This window comes from Macaca fascicularis, chromosome 7 (assembly GCF_037993035.2).
Source record: "Macaca fascicularis isolate 582-1 chromosome 7, T2T-MFA8v1.1".
In the NCBI taxonomy this organism is placed as follows: Eukaryota; Metazoa; Chordata; class Mammalia; order Primates; family Cercopithecidae; genus Macaca; species Macaca fascicularis.
This window is the reverse complement of record NC_088381.1, coordinates 172,630,997-172,650,201: the sequence shown is the minus strand read 5'-3', so window position 1 is coordinate 172,650,201 and position 19,205 is coordinate 172,630,997. Positions and strand designations below refer to the sequence as shown.

At 42.7% G+C, this 19,205-nt stretch overlaps 1 pseudogene; it reads right to left on the bottom strand.

Moving 5' to 3' along the window:
- Positions 1-408: 408 nt before the first annotated feature.
- LOC141407375 (uncharacterized) lies at positions 409-17,519 on the bottom strand (annotated as a pseudogene).
- Positions 17,520-19,205: the final 1,686 nt, after the last annotated feature.

Genomic DNA, 19,205 nt, shown 5'->3' with positions numbered 1-19,205 from the left:
TAGACCCAAACCCCAGTAGGCCCTGAGGTGAGGGACAAACTGTGACCCATGAGAAGGTATGCTGCACTCCAAAAGAGCAACGTGGGTTTTCTAATTTATACAAGCAGAAATCCAGGGAACATGGATGGGAATGAATATTAAGGGTGTGGGATTGTAGTGGAAGGAACATAAAGTTGGATCAGCCCAAATGTATTGATATGGGCTCAGTAAGCAGTGATTCTGGATTTAATGTTGCAGCTCAGCGAGTTAGAAAGGGCTCGGTTTGGTTGGATGACTGAACAGGGGTCAAAAGATAGTCTCCCCTGCCATGAGCAAACTGGAAAGATCCAAACTCCCCTGGGTTAATGTAGAGGGGGCTTAAAGGGCTCACGGAAGCTGGTGTGTTAGAGTGGGTTTGTCATTTCAGACCTACTTGCCCACATCAGGGGATCTGGAAGACTGGCCTTTTACCAACACTTCGAGAAAGAACTGTGTGAGGGGCCCCAGCTTCGTTGAAGAGCTCTGCCATAGCTCTTCTGTGTAGGTCAGACCTTATGGTGGGAACCACAGCCACTCAGCTGGAGACCTAAGTGCAGGGGAAGCAACTGGATCCTGCCATCGGGGAGGCCACGGCGAGGCGGGTGTGGGTATAGCAATGGGCAGGAGTGGCACAGCAGCAATCAGAACAGCTTGGCTCATGAGACTCATGGCTCTGGCCCATTATCATGGAGCTCCTGAAAGGGAATTTGATCAGAAGTTGTGATCTGTATAAGCAGGAAAGTTTTAGGTCAAGTGAACGAAAGTCTAAGTCGAATCTGGGCATAGCGGCACATGCCTGTGGTCCCAGCTACTCAGGAGGTTGAGGCGGGGGGATCTGTTGAGCCTGGGAGTGTGAGGCTGCAGTGAGCTATGATCACATCACTTCATTCTAGCCTGGGTGACATAATGAGATCCAGTCTCTAAAAACAAAATTCTAACTCCAATAATAAAATCATGACTCTCAAAGCCGAGAGTCATGGTCCCTCAATCAATTCTCAGACCTGAGCCAACCTACAGACTCAGAACCAGTGAATGAAGGAACGACAGTGTCCCCGTGGGAAACAACCCTGTACACTACCCAAAATGTATACTCTTAATCTTTTCCCCAGCCTTCCCCAAAGGGACCTACCTTACCTTTTACCAGGTAACTGTGCACTGGTGAAAAGGAAATGCTCAGACCTTTCAGGGACTGCCGGACGCTGGCTCTGCACTGACACTGACTCCAGAAGACTGAGAAGGTCTCTGTAGCCATCCAGGCAGAGTAGGGGCTTATGGAGCTCAATGATCAATGGAGTTTTAACTCACGTTCATTTTACAGTGGGCCCAGTGGGTCCCCAAACTCCTCCTGTAGTTATTTCCCCATTTCAGAATGCATAACTGGAAGAGACGTAACTGAGGAGCTGGTAGCATCTACACATTGAGTCCCCGACCTGTGGAGTAAGGACTATTACAGTGAAGAAGACCAAGTAGAAGCCATTAGAACTGCTTCAACCTAGGAAAATAATACAGTAGTCTCTCTTTATCTGCAGGTGATATGTTCTAAGACCCCAGTGGATGCCTGATACCATGGACATAGAAACCACCAAACCCTATATATACTATGTTTTTTTCCTATACTTACATATCAATGATAAAGTTTAATTTATAAATTTGGCACAGTAGGAGACTAACAACAATAATAAAATCAAACAATTAGAAGAATATGCTGCAATAAAAGCTATGCAATTGTGATTTTTCTCTCTCAAAATATCTTGTAGTGTGCAGCAGTAACTTAAAATGTGGAAAGTTAAACCAGGGATAAGGGGTGACTACTGTAAGTCAAAAACCATCCCACATTCCTGGAAGGGCTGTGGAGATTCCTGGAAGGGCTGTGGACATTCATGCCACCATCGGGAACTTGAAAGGTGCAGGGCTGGTGATCCGCACCACATTCCCATTCAACTCTCCGATTTGGCCTGTAGGGAATACAGATGGATCTCAGAGAATGGCTGAAATATCACAAGCTTAACCAGGTAGTGATTCCAATTGCAGCTGCTGTACCAGATGTGGCTTCGTTGCTTGAGCAAATTAACACATCCTCTGTTACCTGGTACACGGCTATTGATCCAGCAAATGCCTTTTGTCCATCCCCTGTCCAGAAGGTCAACCAGAAGCAGTTTTCTTTGGCAAGGCCAGCAATACACATTCACTGTCCCATCTCAGGGACAGTGTCCCATCAACTCTGTAGCCTTACATTATAATTTTGTCTGCAGGAATCTTGGTTGCTTTTCCCTTCCATGGTGCATTACATCAAGGGACATTATGCTGATTGGATTTAGTGAGCAAGAAGTAGCAACTACTCTCCACTTATTGGTGAGATGTCTGTGTGTCAGAGGGTATTATCTGACCCACCAGGCCATAAAGTTAAGAATGCACAGCAACACTGTGTCATCAAATGGAAGTGGTACATATGCGATTGGGTCCAACAAGACCCTGACTGCTCAAGTAGGTTACATGAAGTGGCCAAAGTGCCACGGTCCCCACCCCTGCTCCACTGCCTTGCTCAGCTGAGACCCTCTCTCCCAGCCTGAGCCTGTGGCCTCCTGGGGAGCTCCCCATGATCATTTGACAGAGGAAGAGATGACCCAGGCCTGGTTTACAGATGGCTCTGTCCCATATGCAGGCACCATCTGAAAGTGGACACTGCAGAACTACAGCTCCTCCCTGGGACATCCCTGGAGGACAGTGGGGAAGGGAAGTCCTCCTGGGCAGAGCTGTGGGCCATGCACCTGGCTGTGCACTTTGCTTGGAAGGAGCAGTGGGCAGTGGTGCAGTGATGGACTAATTCACGGGCTGTGCTCAATGTTTATGCTGGATGGTCAGGGACATGGAAAGAATGATTGGAAAAATTGGTGGTGAAGATATTTGGGGGAAAAGCTATGTGGATAGGTCTCTCAGAATGGACAAAAATCATGAAGATATGTCTGTCCTATGTGAATGACCATAGCAGAGGAGGGTTTTAGGAATCAAGTGGGCAGGATGACCCCTTCTGTGGACACTGGTCAGCCTCTTGCCCAAGCCACCCCTGTCATGGCCCAATGAGCTCATAAACTAAGCAGGCATGGTGGCAGGGATGGAGGTAGTACATGGGCTCGGAAACATGGATTCCCACTCACCAAGACCTACCTGGCTTTGGACACTGCTGACTGCCCAATCTGCCAGCAGCAGAGACCAACACCAAGCCCTTGATATGGCACCACTCCTAGGTGATCAGCCAGCTACTTGTAGCAGATTGATTGCATTAGATGGCTTCCAGCATGGAAGGGGCAGCGGTTTGTCCTTACTGGAAAAACCACCACCCATGGACTTACAGAATGCCTTATCCACTGTTACAGTGCTCCATACCGCACTGCTTCTCATCAAGGAACTTACTTCACAGCCAAAGAAGTGCAACAATGCTCATATTGCATCCTGAAGCCGCTGGTGTGATAGAATGGTGGGATGGCCTTTTGAAGCTCAATTATAGCACCAACGAGATGGCAATACCTTGCAGGGCTGGGACCAGGTGCTCCCTGCAACTTTGTATTCTGCTGGCCTACGGGTCTTAGTTCCAGAGGCAGAAATGCTTCAACCAGGAAACACAACAGTGATCCCATTGAATTGAAAGTTAGCCTTTTTGGGGCCCTCAAGCCTCAGAGTCAGCAGGCTGAGAGGGGAATAATGGCGCTGGCCGGGGTGATTGATCGGAATACTGAGGAGAAATTGGACTGCGCTCCACCATGGAGGGAAGGAACAGTGTGTCTGGGAGACAGGAGATCGTCAGGCATGTCCTGGCACTGCCATGCTCTGTGATTAAAGTTACTGGAAACCACAATAGTACAATTCAGGCAGGACCTCTAATGGCCCAGACACTTCGAGAACGAAGGTTTTGGCTCACTCCACCAGTAAAGAACCATGGCCAGCTGCAGCACTTGCTAAGGTAAGGAGATATGGACTGGGTGGTGGAAGAAGGGGTTTATTGATACTAGTGACAACTACATGGCCAGTGGCAGAAATAAGGACTGTCATTGTCAGAATTTCCTCCTTGTTTTGTAACTTATATGTTTGCGTGAATATATACATGTATTAACTAAATATATTTGTTTTCTCTGTTATCTCCTTATCATGTAGCATAAAATGTAACAACTTTGTGTCAGTATTTAAGCACTGTTAATTTTACATCTTGGTATTTATGTTATGGGACATCAGGAGAAAAGTGACTATCCCTCAAGGACTTTACCAACTCTTTTGGGGAAGGAATTAGTGTGTTTTTGGTTATATGTAGGACAGTTGTATCAGATTAGGCAGAACTGTGATCCGATTTTATTTATTGGAGATTAAATATAGTTGAAGATTTGTATGGATGTTAAGTTGACAAAGGGTGGACTTGTGGGGTTAATTTCATGCATCAACTTGACTGGGCTAAGGGAAGCCCAGGTAGCTGGTAAATAATCTTTGTTGATGGGAGGGTGTCTCCAGAGGAGATTAGCATTTGAACTGGTGAAGACGATCTGCCCTCACTAATATGTGCCAGCATCATCAAATCCACCCAAGGCCTGGATAGAACTGAAGGGCGGAGGCAGGGCACATCGTCTGTCTCCTCGAGCTGGGGCAACTGCCTTCTCCTGCCACTGGACCTCAGTGGTGCTTGTTCTCTGGCTTCAGACTCAGATGGAGTCGCTCCACTGGCCTTCCTGGTTTTCCAGCTCACGGGCAGCAGCTCTTGGCGCTTCAGACTTCTTGGCCTCTATAATTTTGTGAGTCAATTTATGTAACAAATCTCTTCATTTATACACACACACACACAGCACAGACACACACAGTCACATGTTGCTTAATAATGAGGATGTGTTCTGAGAAATGTGTGGTTAGGTGATTTCGTCCTCTGCAAGCATCACAGAGGTCATTCACAAACCTGGACAGTACCACCTGCCACGCGCTGGGGCCGCAGGGTGCAGCCTATGGCTCCTGGGCTATTAACCTGTACAGAGTGTGACTTGTACCGAACACGGTAGGTGACACAATGGCAAGTAATGGCGTATCTAAATATAGAGAAGGTACAGTAAAAACATGGCATAGAAGATTAAAAATGGCACACTGGCGCAGGGCTGTTCCCAAGAATGGAGTTTGCAGGACTGAAAGTGGCTCTGGGTGAGTCATGAATGAGTGTAGGTGACTGTGAAGGCCGAGGACATTAGTGTACACTACTGTAGACTTTATAAACACTAAATGTATTAAAACTTTTTTCTATCTTAAATAATAAATTAATCTTATCTTACTGTACCTTTTTTATTTCATACACTTTGTAATTTTTTAACGTTTTGACTCTTGTAATAACTTAAAACACAAACAAGTACAGGTGTACAAAAATGTTTTTTAAAGATCTTTATTCCATAAGATTTTCTCTATTAATTTTAAAATTGTTTTTTACTTTTTAAACTTTTTTGTTAACAAGTAAGGCATGAACACACACATTAGCCTAAGATCAGGACCATCAATATGTCACTAAGCCATAGATGCTTTCCGCTGCGTTATAATCTTATGGGATATAGACCTTGTGTGTGAGGGCCGTGCTTGGAATCACTGAGATGCAGGCGGGACTGTGTGCGTGTCCTCCTGGTTCTGTGTCTCTGGGGAACCCTGAGCCACCCTAAGCCACTGCCCACACGGGTCCTTATGGAGGAAGGCTCCGGCACCCACGCGCATTCGGGGTGGGGTAGTTCGTGCCGCGGTAACAAAGCATCTGAGCACCTAACCGGTGGAAATCCAGCGCGGTCTATTGCTCTCTCCTGGCGGCTGCTGCGCGGGTCTCAGGCTGGGGATGCCGCCCTGGCAGCCTGGGCTCGGGGTGGCCTTGGCGGGAGGGGTGTGGCCGTCCGCACCCCGCGCTCCGTAGCTCGCCCTTTTCCGTGTCGGTGGCACAGGCGCCTGGACGGCCGTGGTAGCCCCGCGCCACGGCTGCGGAGTCTCCTGGCTCCCGGGGCCTAGGCGTGCGCGGTGACCCCGCCAGGCCGTGCCACGGAGCCCCCTCGCCGCTGTCCTCGCTGCTCAGCCTGCAGGCCGAGGACCCTGGACTCGCGCTGGAAATGCGCGTAGGCCCCCCTGGTGCACCTGCTCTCTGGGCAGCCGGGAGGGCGTAGGGACCCAGGCCGCGGCTCCCACCCACGCTCGCTCACTGCCACGGCCCCGGGCGCTGCGGGACCCCAGACCCCGCGAAGAGGGCGCTGCCTCCCCCTGCACAGCCACGCCTTCTCTGCCTCCAACCAGGCCCGTCCTCGGCGCCTGAGCACCCAGCCCGGCCTCGCTAACCCCACTGCTGAGCGAGGGACAGCCCCCGCCCTCCCCGCGCCTCCTCCGGCCCCCCGCCCATAGCCTTCTCTGTCCCGGCTCTTCCCGCAGCTCCCAGGGCTCCTCTCCACAGGGGACAAGGCAGCCGCACAGCTTACCCCTCCCTGTCCCACCGCCTTTCCAGCCACGCCCTGCTCCTCCCCTTCCCTCCGCGGTTCCCTGGATCCTGGGGCTCCCCCGCGCCGCTGAGCCTCTTCCCCAAGGCGACGCCGGCCTCCTGCTGCACCCCCGACCCGTGCTCCCCACTGCCTCTCCTGGAAGCCTGGGGCTTCCCTGGCCTTTCCCCCCACCCCACACTCTCTTGGGTTTCCCCGTCCCTCTGGCCACTGCTTCCTCTTCACTGGCGACAAGCTCTACGTAGGCCGCTCCCCAGGACCGCCGTAGGCCTCACACCTCTCCGGTCCCTAAGACACCGCCTGGTCAGGGGGTCTCCCTTCTCTCCGCACCGCCCCTTCCTCTTGCCCTCCAGACCAGGTCCAGCTGACTATTCTAATTTCTTTTTGCTGTTCAGGCATTTGTTTAAATTATGGCAGGAGCACATGACCTCGGGCCTGGGAGGCGCCAAGCGTGCCAAGCTATCTAGACACAAAGCAGGGCTGGCTGCATCTCCAACCCCGCCCCACCGTCTGGACTGCTTTCTTTACATGGATCTGCACACGTGTGTACATACGAAATAAAATACACAGTTTTGTCTAGCGATGCTGCTTTTTCACAAATGGAATCATACATATTTCATGCGTTGTCTGCAAGTTGCTTTTTACATTTAACACGATGTCCCGGGAGTTTTCTACATTGGCCCACATAGCTCGACCTCATTTTCTTTGATGGCTGCAGAGGCTTCTGTCCTGTGGGCGATGCTGCTGTGTAACAAGCTCTCCTCTGCCGGCAAAGAATTAAGGTGCTAATCTTTTCTTCCCCTTCTAATTCTTTTTTTTCTATTACCAAAATGACTGCAACTAGCATGGATGTGGATGATTCCTCTGTGTTCAGGCAGGCGTCCCCGTCTATAGCAGACGCCTCAAAGAGGCTTTCTCTGCTCTTTCATGGTGGACATTTCCATACTGTTTTCTGAGAAGGTTGTAAAAAGTATTCACCACCAGCCTCGCAGCCAAATACCTGTTTTTCTTACACTTTTATCATTGTTAGAGTTTAATCCTTACCTTCCCCCACCCCCAGTTTTATGGGTGAAAAACAATTTCTCATTATTACTCTCATCAACATCTTTGATTCCCAGTGAAATCAAGCATTCTTTATATTTGTGTTTGCAGATCTTTAGATGTTTTTCTTTAATCCACATAATTTACCTGTGTTTGTGACTTGGAAATCTCCCTTGATTTTGTCCCCTGGAAGCCTGTTTGTTTTCCAGCCTGTTTTGCATGGTCCACCCTGCCCTTTCCCTGGGATGTGCCCGTCCCAGTGCACCTCACTGCAGGGAGATACATCTGTTTCTTTCTGGGATCTCTAACTTGAACCTGGTCTGCAAGACCAACTTTCATTGTTCCCCCCGCCGCCCCGGGAAACCATGTTTACCAAGCAGGTTGTTTTCCAGGTGAATTTGAATTTCAGTCTGTGCGTCAAATTCCATAAAAGATGCAATTGCAGTTTGACCGGGATTCCGCCGCGCATCTCGATCACTTTGGGAGACCATTGACATTTTTATAATGTGAATTTTCTTATTCAAGAGGAATATGTCTCTCCATTTACTCAGAAAGTTTCTTTTGTGTCTGCCAATAAAGTTTTAGTTTTCCTTGCACAGGTTTTGTGTGCATTTTTGTTCTTCCAACCACACTGTCTTTAATTTACACTCCCATTTTGGGAGTGTAAATTAGTTCAACCATTGTGGAAGACAGTGTGGCGATTCCTCAAGGATCTAGGACCAGAAATACCATTTGACCCAACAATCTCATTATTGGGTATATACCCAAAGGACTATAAATCATTCTACTATAAAGACACATGTACGCGTATGTTTATTGCGGTACTGTTCACAATAGCAAAGACTTAGAACCAGGCGCGGTGGCTCACACCTGTAATCCCAGCACTTTGGGAGGCCAAGGCGGGCGGATCACGAGGTCAGGAGATCAAGACCATCCTGGCTAATACAGTGAAACCCCATCTCTACTAAAAATACAAAAAATTAGCCAGGTGTGATGGCAGGCGCCTGTAGTCCCAGATACTCGGGAGCTAAGGCAGGAGAATGGCGTGAACGCAGGAGGTGAGGCTTGCAGTGAGCCGAGATCACACCACTGCACTCCAGCCTGGGCGGCAGAGCAAGAGACTCCATCTTAAAAAAAAAAAAAAAAAAAAAAAAAAAGCATTTATATTTCTTCACATCCTCTCCAGCATCTGCTGTTTCCTGACTTTTTAATGTATACTGAATCATAACAAACGATGTTAGTAGATTTCAAATGTCGTAAGTCCTTGAATTCCTAGACTAACTTTCCTCCAGGTTCCAGCTCCTCAAGGCTGGCTCCTGCTTCCCTTAGCTGGCGTTCCCTCCCTGGAGATGGGCTGGCTCCTGTGGATAGATGGACAGATGGATGGATGGAGGGCCCCAGCAGCTCCCCAGCCAGCTGTCAGCTCACTATGGAGGAGGGCTGGTGTCTGTATTTCCCACCTACAAGTTAATACTTTTCTATCACATGCTTGCATCCACCAGCAATATTTTATGTGCCTTAAAGTTGACATAAATGGCAAAATAGTGTAAAGATTGTTGCAACTTGCTTTTTTCACTCACATCAAGTTTTTGAAAGTTATCCATATTGATAGACATCAATTCAGTGTGTTAACTGGAGGAGAGTGTTCCATCACGCCAATGAGGTACAGATTACTGATCCTTCCCCACTCAGGAACCTGCAAATCAGTTCTGCTTTCCCGCCACACCATGAGCAGCCTTGCTTGTGTCTGCTGGTGCCGTGTGCAGGGGTCCTTGGGCCAGGTCACTGCAGGAAGAGCCCCTGGCTTCTGGGAATGTGTGTTGTCAGCTTTCCACGCTAGCTTTAAACAGTGCGTGGCACTTTATAAATGTTCAATAAGTATTAACCATTAGCAATATCATTACCATTATTATTAAGTATTGCTGTGTTGCTGTCCAAAGTGGTTATACCAATTTACACTCCTTCCAGCAACAGACGGAGTTTCCATTTGCACAGATTCATGGCAACACTCAGTAGTATCAGACTTATTAATTTTTTACACTCTAATGGGTGAAAAATGGCATCTAGTTGTTTTAATTTGTGTTTCTCAGTGTTAGCAGGGAAGTTCAGCCTCTTTTCACATATTTATTGCCCATTGTTTTCTCCTGATATTTATTGTTTCTTATCATTTGCTCATTTTTCCATTGGGTCGCTTGCCTTTTTCTTATTGATTTTCAGAGTTATTTATGGATCTGGGTAGCGATACTTTATTGGTTATGTGGATTGCAAATATATCCTCTCAGACTGAGGCTTGTAAATTTTTTGCTTTATTGATGGTGCCTTTCTGAACAGAATTTTAAATTTTAATGTGTCTGATACCTCAAACTTTCCCTCATGTTTTGTGATGTTGGTATCAACTCATGTTATCTTTTACAGCTTTGTATTCTCACATTTAGGTGTTGGCCTACCTGTGATTCATTTTTTCTTAACGAATTTGTTTTCTGTTGCTCCAGCACCGCATGCTAAGTAGTGAGCCCCTTCCCTATTGAGGGGTAATGCACCCCATCATATATCAAGTTCACATATAATCATGGGTCTTTTTCTAGCTGTAGCCTCAGTTTCATTATTTTATTTACCCATCCCTGAACCATATCATACTCTCTTAAGACTTGTAGCTCTATAAAATAAGTCTCGATATCCTTTAGTTCTCTTACTGTTATATTTAGGTATGTCTTGGCTATTTTTGGCTCATTGCTCTTGTATGTTACTTTTGTCAATCAGCATGAAAAACTAATTTTGGGACAAGATTTTGGAAATACACTTAATCTTTACATCAATGTAATTATAGTTTTCATCATGATTGAGTCTCCCCATTCATGAACATGGTATATTTCTCTGTTCACTTAGGTCTTCTTTCATGCCTTCCAACAAAGTTTACCCATTTCCTCCTATCAGAAAAGTCTTGCACATCATTACATGTATCTTTAGAAACCTTGTGGGTTTTTTCACTGTTAACAGAATCTTATATTTCTCATCTAATTTTTGCTAGTCATTTTTATGCTGAATTTATATCCTGCAATTCATTGAGCTCTCTAGTTAATTCTAATAGCTATCTCTAGATTATCTTGAATTTCCTCTTCAAAAATGCTCTGCAAACAGTAATAGCTTAGTTTTTTCCTTCCTAGACCCTGTAATGATTTTTTTCTTCTCACAATGTGCTTCTAGGCTCTGTAGCCGAATGAGGCATAAAAATGGAGCTGATTTTAGAGTAATGCTGAATTTTACAATTAAAGGTAATATTTTCTATAGGGTTTAATCATCTTTATCAGGATAAGGATTTTTTTTTTTGTATTCTTAGGTTAAGAGGCTCTTGTTCCCCTTAAATCGTGAGTTAGTATTTATTTTCTATAAAGTTTTAGTTCAGTAGTATTTTTTACCTGCATTAGTAGTTATCAGTATTATTATTTTACACACTCAGTGCTCCTTTAGATTTGCCTGTATTATCTTGCATTTTCTTTGCTTATCCAAGTTTCATGTATCTTATTCCATCTTCCCAGGTTCAGTTTACTTTGGTCAAAGTGTACCTCTTAGTGCGGTGTTGTGTGTAGTTCTTCAGTGGGACAATCTCTCTGGATGTTTTGGTTCTAAAAGTCTTCATTTCATCCATTCTGTCAGTTCTCTTTTCACTCTGTTGATTGTTTCCTTTGGTGTACTGAAGCTTTTTAGTGTTATATAATCTCATTTGTTTATCTTTGCTTTTGTTGCCTGTGCTTTGAGGTCTTATTCATACAATCTTTTCCGAGACCAATGTCGTAAAGCATTTTCCCTGTGTTTTCTTCTGGTAGTTTTTATAGTTTCAGGTTTTACATTTAAGTCTTTGATCCATTTTGAGTTAACTTTTGCATAGGGTGAGAGATATTTGCAAACTATTAATCCAACAAGGGATTCATATCTATAATATACAAGGAATTCAAACATCTCAACAGCAAAAAAAAAAACAAAAAAAAAAAAACAAAAAAAAAACAAAAAAAAAGAAGAACAATTAAAAATGGGCAAATGATTTGAACAGATAGTTCTCAAAAGGACATGCAAATGGCTAACAAATATATGGAAAAAGTTCAATATCACTAATCATCAGATAAATGCAAATGAAAACCACAGTGAGGTATCATCTCACCCCAGTTGGAATGGCTATTGTCAAAATACAAAAAATAACAACAGGTGAGGAGGTGGAGAAAAGGGAATTCTTATACCCTATTGGTGGGAATGTAAACTAGTGCAGCCACTATAGAGAACAGTATAGCGTTTCCTCAAAAAACCAAAAATAGAACTAGCATATGATCTCGCAGTCCCACTACTGGGTAAATAGCCAAAGGAAGGGAAATCAGTACATCCAAGAGTTGTCTGCACTCCCTGTTCATTGCAGCACTATTCACAATAGCCAAGCTATGGAATCAACCCAAGTGTCTATCAACAGATGAATGGCTAAAGAAAATGTGATTTCACACACACACACACACATACACACACACACACAGAGTGAAATACTATTCAGCAATAAAAACTGAAGTCTTGTCCGCCATGGCAACATGGATGAGCCTGGAGGACATGGTGTTAAGTGAAATGAGCCAGGAACAGAAAGTTAAACATGTTCTCACTCACATGTAGAAGCTAAAAGGTTGATCTCATAGAAGTAAGGAGTAGCACCCAGGTTATTAGAGACTGGAAGGGGAAGGGGGATATAGGAGAGATTTGTTAAAGGACACAAAATTACAGTTAGGAGGAATAAGTTTAATGTTTTATAGTACTGTGGGATGACTACAGTCAGCAATATGTATTTTCAAATAGCTAAAAGAGAGGATATTGAATGTTCCCAACACAAAAAACGATCAATATTTTAGATGATAGATATGCTAATTACCCTGATCTGATGACTATACATCGTATATATAGAAACATCACCACATACCCCATAAATACATACAGTATTGTGTGTGAATTTCTTAAAATAAATAATTTTTAAATGCATTCATTTTATACTATCTCTTGAACAGTGTTCAGCAGGGTATGGATTCCATATTGATGATTATATTCATAGCACTTAGAATATATTGTTCCACTGTGTGTGGTCGTGATTGTTGCAACTGTGAAGTTTGCTCTCAATCTAATCCAAGTGTCTTTATAGTTATAACCTTTTAAAAAGTGCTTTTAGTGTTTATCTTTTTCTTTGATAATTTACAATTTAATTTTAATATTTCTTTTTAAAACAGTGTTATGAGGGATGATTGACAAACAATAAACCGCACATATTGAAAGTACAAAATTTGATGCATTTGATGTGTGTTTATGCTTGTGAAACCATCACTATAGTTAAAATAATAAACATATCCATCACCCCAGTCTCTACTTGTGCCCTTTGTAATCCTTCCCTCCAATTCTCCACCCTCAGCCTGTCCCGAGGCAACCACTGACATACTTTCAGTTATCATAGGTTAGTTTGCATTTTCTATAATTTTATATACCTGGAAGCATAGTGTATGTCCTCATACTTTTGTGGGGTCTGGCCTCTTTCCTTCAGCAAAATTATTTTAAGATTCATCCATGTTTTTGGCAGTGTCAACAATCCATTTCTTTCTATGGCTGAAGAGTCTTCAATTTTATGAATACACGCAATTTGTTAATGCATTCACGAGTTGATGAACATTTGGAGTGGTTCCAGCTTTTGGTTATTACAAATAAAGCTGTTATAAACATTTGCATACAAACCTTTATATAGACATATGCTTTTATTTCTCTAGGAACGGAATGGCTGGATCATGTGGTAGGTGTATTTAGCTACTTAATAAACTGCCAAACTGTTTTCCAAAGTGGTTGTGCCATTTCTACTTTCCTGTCAGCAATGTAAGAGGTTTCTAATTTCTCTGCATCCTTGCCATCACTTGGTATGTCAGTCTGTTTAATTTTACCCATTCTAGCAGGTGCGTAGTGGTATCATCTTGTGGTTTCAATTTGCATCTCTTTATTGAATAATGATAAGAAGCATCTTTTCATGATTGTACTTGCCATCAATATTTCTGTTGGTGAAGTGTCTTTTCAAATCTTTTGTTCCTCTTTTTTTTTTTTTTTTTTTGAGACAGAGCTTCTCTCTGTTGCCCAGGCTGGAGTGCAGTGGCGCGATCTCCGCTCACTGAAAGCTCTGCCGCTTCCTGGGTTAACGCCATTCTCCTGCCTCAGCCTCCCTAGAAGCTGGGACTACAGGTGCCCACCACCACGCCTGGCTAATTTTTTTGTATTTTTAATAGAGACGGGGTTTCACCGTGTTTGCCACTATGGTCTCGATCTCCTGACCTCGTGATCCGCCCGCCTCAGCCTCCCAAAGTGCTGGGATTGCAGGCGTGAGCCACCGCCCCAGGCCTTGTTCCTCTTTTTATTGGATGTTTGAATTTTATTATTGAGGTTCAAGAGTTTTATATGTTCTGCATAGAAGTCCTTTATAGATATGTGATTTAAAAATACATTCTCTTGATCTATGTCTTTTCATTCTCTTAATAGTGTATTTTGAAGAGTGGAAGTTTTTAATTTTGATGAAATGCATATTATCAATTTGTTCTTTTGTGAATTATGCTTTGATGTTGTATCCGAGTTGCAAAGATTTCTGTTCTATTTTCTTTTAAAAATTTTATAGTTTAAGGTCTATGACTCATTTGAATTAAAGTTTGTATATGCTGTGAGGTATGAATCAAAGTTCACTTTTTTGGGGATTCAGCATCATTTGTTGAAAAGACTATACTTTCTCCATCGAATTGTCTTTGTACTTTTGCCAAAAATCCATTGGCTCTATATATGTGAGTCTATTTCTGGAATCTCTATTGTGTTTCATTGATCTATTTGTCTATATTTATGGCAATACCATACTGTTTTAATATAGCTTTGTATTTAGCCTTCAGATCAGATAAATAAGTCCTCCAACTTTGTTCTTCTTTTGCGAAGTTATTTTCACTGTTCTAGGTCCTTCATTTATTTTCCATATAAAACATAAAGTTCAATTATTGATTTTCATTTTAAAAATCCTTCTGGAATTTTGTTTGAGATTCCACTGATCTATAACTCAACTTGGGAGAATTGATAGCTTAACAACTTCAAGTCTTCCTATCCATGAACATGGTACATGCTCCATTTAGTTAGGTCTTCTTTAGTTTCTCTCAGCAATGCTTTGTAGTTTAAAATGTACAAGTCTTACACATGTTTTATTGGTTTATGGCTAACAATTTTATATTTGTTAATGGTATTGGAAATGATAACATTTTTAAAATTTCCATTTCTGATTGTTTGTTATATGTAAAAATGTCATTAGTTTATGTATATTAATCTAGAACTCTGCCACTTTGCTAACTCACTTACTAGTTCTAGTAGCTTTTATTTCATGGATTCCATGGGCTGGTCTACACAGATGATAAGGAAAGTGTTACTCTTTCCAATCTAGTTGATTTATTTCTTTTTCTTGCCTTATTTCATGAGATAGAACCTCCAGTACAATGTTTAATAAAAGTGGTGAGAGTAGGTATCTTTACCTTGTTCTCAATTTTAGGAAGATATAGATTTTTGTTGTTGTTGTTGTTTGTGTAGATGGCCTTTATTCTATGAGGACTTTTGATTTTTTTCCCTGATTTTCTGAGGGTTTGTAATCATGACTCAATGTTGGGTTTTACTAAGCGCTTTTTCTATTGAGATGATCATGTGCATTTTTCTTTTTAGTCCACTAATATGATAAAGTTCATTTATTGATTTTTGAATGTTAAATCAACTTTATCTTCCTGAGATAAACTACACTTTGTCATGATGTAGATAAACTAGATTTACTAAAATTTTGGTAAGAATATTTTCATCATTGATTCTTATGTCTGTTTGATTTAGTAGGAAAGTAGCGTTCTCTTCATCAAATAAAAAAAGTACCTCTTCATTTTCTATTGTCTGGAAGGATTTGTGTAAAATTGTTATTTTTTCCTTAAATATTGTTAGACTTCACCATGAAAACCACCTGGGCCTATAGTTTTTTGTTTTTTTGTTTTTGTCATTAGTATTTTAATTAAAAACTTGATTTTGTTATTAGATACTCATGTTATCTATTTCTTCTTGAGTGAACTTTGATAGTTTATGGCTTCTAAGGAATTTGCTTATTTCATCTAAGTTATCAAATTTATTAGAAAAAAGTGGCTTACAACAGTCCATTGTTTCCTTATAATGACTGCAAATATTTGGTGACACCCACTCTTTCATCCTGATATTGGTAATTTGTGCCTTTTTACCTTTTTCTTCATCAACTGACTAGAAGTTTAACAATTTAATTGATAGTTTAAAATGATTAGCTTTTACTTTCTTGGATTTTTCTTATAATTTTTACTTTTTTCTTTCATTTATTTCTGTTATTTTTGTTATTTTCTTTTTCAGCTTACATTGTGTTTAATTTGCTCTTCTCTTTTCAGTTTCTTAAGTGAAAACGTAGGTCACTGATTTGAGACCTTTCTTTTTTGTGATAACATAAGTTCTTAGTGCTTAAATTTGCCTCCAAGCATACATTAGCTGCATCTCCCTGATTTTGGTATGTTGTGTTTTCATTTTCAACTCAAAGAACTTTCCAATTTCTCTTTTGATTTCTTATTTGAGAGAGATGGTTTGGCTCTGTGTCCCCACCCAAAATGTCACCTTGAATTGCAATCCCTATAATCTCCAGGTGTCAAGGGTGGGACCAGGTGGAGGTAATTTAATTATGGGGGCAGTTCCCCCATGTTGTTCTTGTGATAATAAGTGAGTCTCATGCAATCTGATGTTTGTGTGTGTGTGTGTGTGTGTGTGTGTGTGTGTGTGTGTATTTTCAACCATTAATGTCCGCCCTTTAATGTTCCCAGGAGGGCCAGGCCCAGGCAGAACCCATCCCAGCACCCCCACCTACACTCAGAGACCAGCGGTGGGGGCCCAGGATCACCCAGCCGCTGGAGGGCCACACACAGGGTCCATTCCTTTCTTGCAGTCCCCCAGCTAGACCCTCTCCTGAAAGCTGGCACTGTGGACCCCGGAGCCTGGGTTCCTTCTGCCCTGGAGGTTGGGGAAGTCCTGGATCAGCAAGGATGGGTGTGGGCGTCCTCTCCACTGTGTGTGTGTGTTGGGAGCATATGTAGATGTGTAATGAATGTGCGTGTGTACACGTAGGTAAGGGTGAATTCTGCATGCACTGGCTTCCTGAGGTCTGTACAGGAAGTGGCTCTGTGGCCCCCGCCTGGCCCACAGGTATTTTTTTTTCTGGGCCAGGAAGTCCCCACCGAGAATCAGGGCTGTGGCTGCTACAGCCACATCTCCAGCCACCAGCAGGGGTTTCAAATTCTCGCAGGACCAGGGACCTCGGTCCCCAGGCCCCCACTGGCAGCCTCGTCCTCCTCCGCCCCGTCCCCAGGACCCTTGGGCCCCGGGGTTGCATCAGGACTGCTGGGAACCTTGGGGGTCGTGGGGGCCGGCTTCAGTTTGCTGTGGTTGAGAAGGACGGGGTTCGCCTTGGCCAGGGTCTTCTTGGCAGTTGCCATGCTGGGGGTTGCCAGCGGCTGCTGCTTCTCAGCCGGGACTTCCCTCTTCGAGGGCTTGGTCAAGGGGGCTTTCCCATCGGCTGCCAGGGGTACCTTGGCCTTGGTGGTGGCCTTGGGGCACCTTGGTGTCGGGCTTGGGGCTGCTGGCCGATTTCCCTCTGGACTCCGTGGTGGGCAGGGTGTATGGGACAGGAAGGTGGCTGCACCAGAGGGGCTCAGGACAGCTCGTCGCCCCTGGGCATTCTATGGGCACGTCCTCCGGCCTCGCCTGGGCTGCGCGCTCCTCCGCGGTACGACGGCTGCTGCGGACGCACAGGAGAGCTCGGAAGTTTCCGCAATCTGATGGTTTTACAAGGATCTTGCATTTCCCCTGCTGACACTCATTGTCTCTCCTGCCGCCCTGTGAAGAGGTGCCTTTAACCATGATTGTAAGTTTCCTGAGGCCTCCCAGCCATACAAAACTGTGAGTCAATTAAACCTCTTCTGTTTCTAAATTACCCAGTCACGGGTATTTCTTCATAGCAGCGTGAGAAAGGACTAATACATCAAGTCACGGGTTATGTAGAGGTGTGTGCTATTCAGTTGCCAAATATTTTGAATTTCTAGATATCTTTCTGTTGTTGATTTCTAATTTAATTCCATTTTGGCTGAGAATTTGATTTGAATCTAGTCCATTTATTGAGAATTGTTTTATGGCCTAGAATATGGTCAATCTTGGTAAATGTTCTGTGTGTCCTTGAAAAGATTGTGTATTCTGCTGTTATTGGGTGGAGGACTCTATAAATGTCCGTTAGGTCAAGGTAGCTGATGGTATTGTTCGAGCCTCCTATTTTTTTTTTTTTGCCAATTTTCTATCCACATTTTTCTAATGATTACTGAGAATAGGGAGTTGAGAGTTGACACCTCTGTCTATAATTGTGAATTTATTTATTTCTATTTGCAGTGTGACCAGTTTTTGCTCCATGCATTTTGAATATATATTATTATGTGGATACAGTTTAGGATTATTATGCCCTCTTGATGAATTGACCCTCTATCATGACATTACCTACCACTGATACTATTTGCCAGGAAATTTACTTATGTTGTGATTAAGATAGTCACTCCAGTTTTCTTTTGATCAGTATTAGCATGGTGCATTTTTTTCTAGCCTTTTACATTTAATCTGTTTGTAGTTTTACAGTTAAAGTGGGTTTCTTGTAGTTAGCATGTAGTTGCTCTTGCCTTTTTGTCCCAATAAAACAATCTTTGCCTTTCAAGTATAGTATTTAGTTTTAATGTGATTATCGATGTGATGGGTTTAAATCTTCCACTTCGTTGTTTTCTATTTGCTTTTTTCCCTCATCTGCTTTCTTTCTTTCCTCTTTTTCCAACTTCTTTTGGATTAAATGAGTATTTATTATGATTTAGTTTTATCTTCTTTGTGGGATAATTGGTTATACATCATTTTTGTGTGTAGGTGCTTTAGGTTTTATAGGATGCATCTTTCGCTTATGTCCTACCTATAAGTAATACTATACCCTTCATGTGTAGCATAAAATTCCTATAACAGTAATATTCTAGTTCCCTTGTCCCAGGGTCTGTGTTCTTGAATTATATGTTTTCTTTTTATACATGTGATAAGCCCCACAACGCTGTTATCACATTTCCTTTAGTCAATTATTTATATGTTAAAGAACTTTACTATATTTTACGTGCATTCATGCTTAAACCCACAAGTTTACTGTTACTAGTGCTCTTTATTCATTTGAATGAATCTAGATTTCCATTTGCTATTATTTTTCTTCTTCATAAAGGACTTTATTTAATATTTCTTATAAGTCAGGTCTGACAGCAATGAATTCTCTTACCTCTCTTATGTCTCAAAAAGTCTTCATTTTGATGTAGTTTTTAAGTTTTTTTTTTTTTCCCTGGGTATAGAATTCTAGACTGGCAGTTTGCTTTTCCCCTTTGTATTTTAAAGGTGTTTGTCCATTATCTTCTGGATTTTATAGTTTCTGATAAGAAATTTGTATCATTCTTACATTTGTACTATGTATATGTCTTTTTTTCTTTGCTTTTAAAGTTTTCCCTTGATTACTGGTTTTGAATAACTTGATTGTGGTGTTCC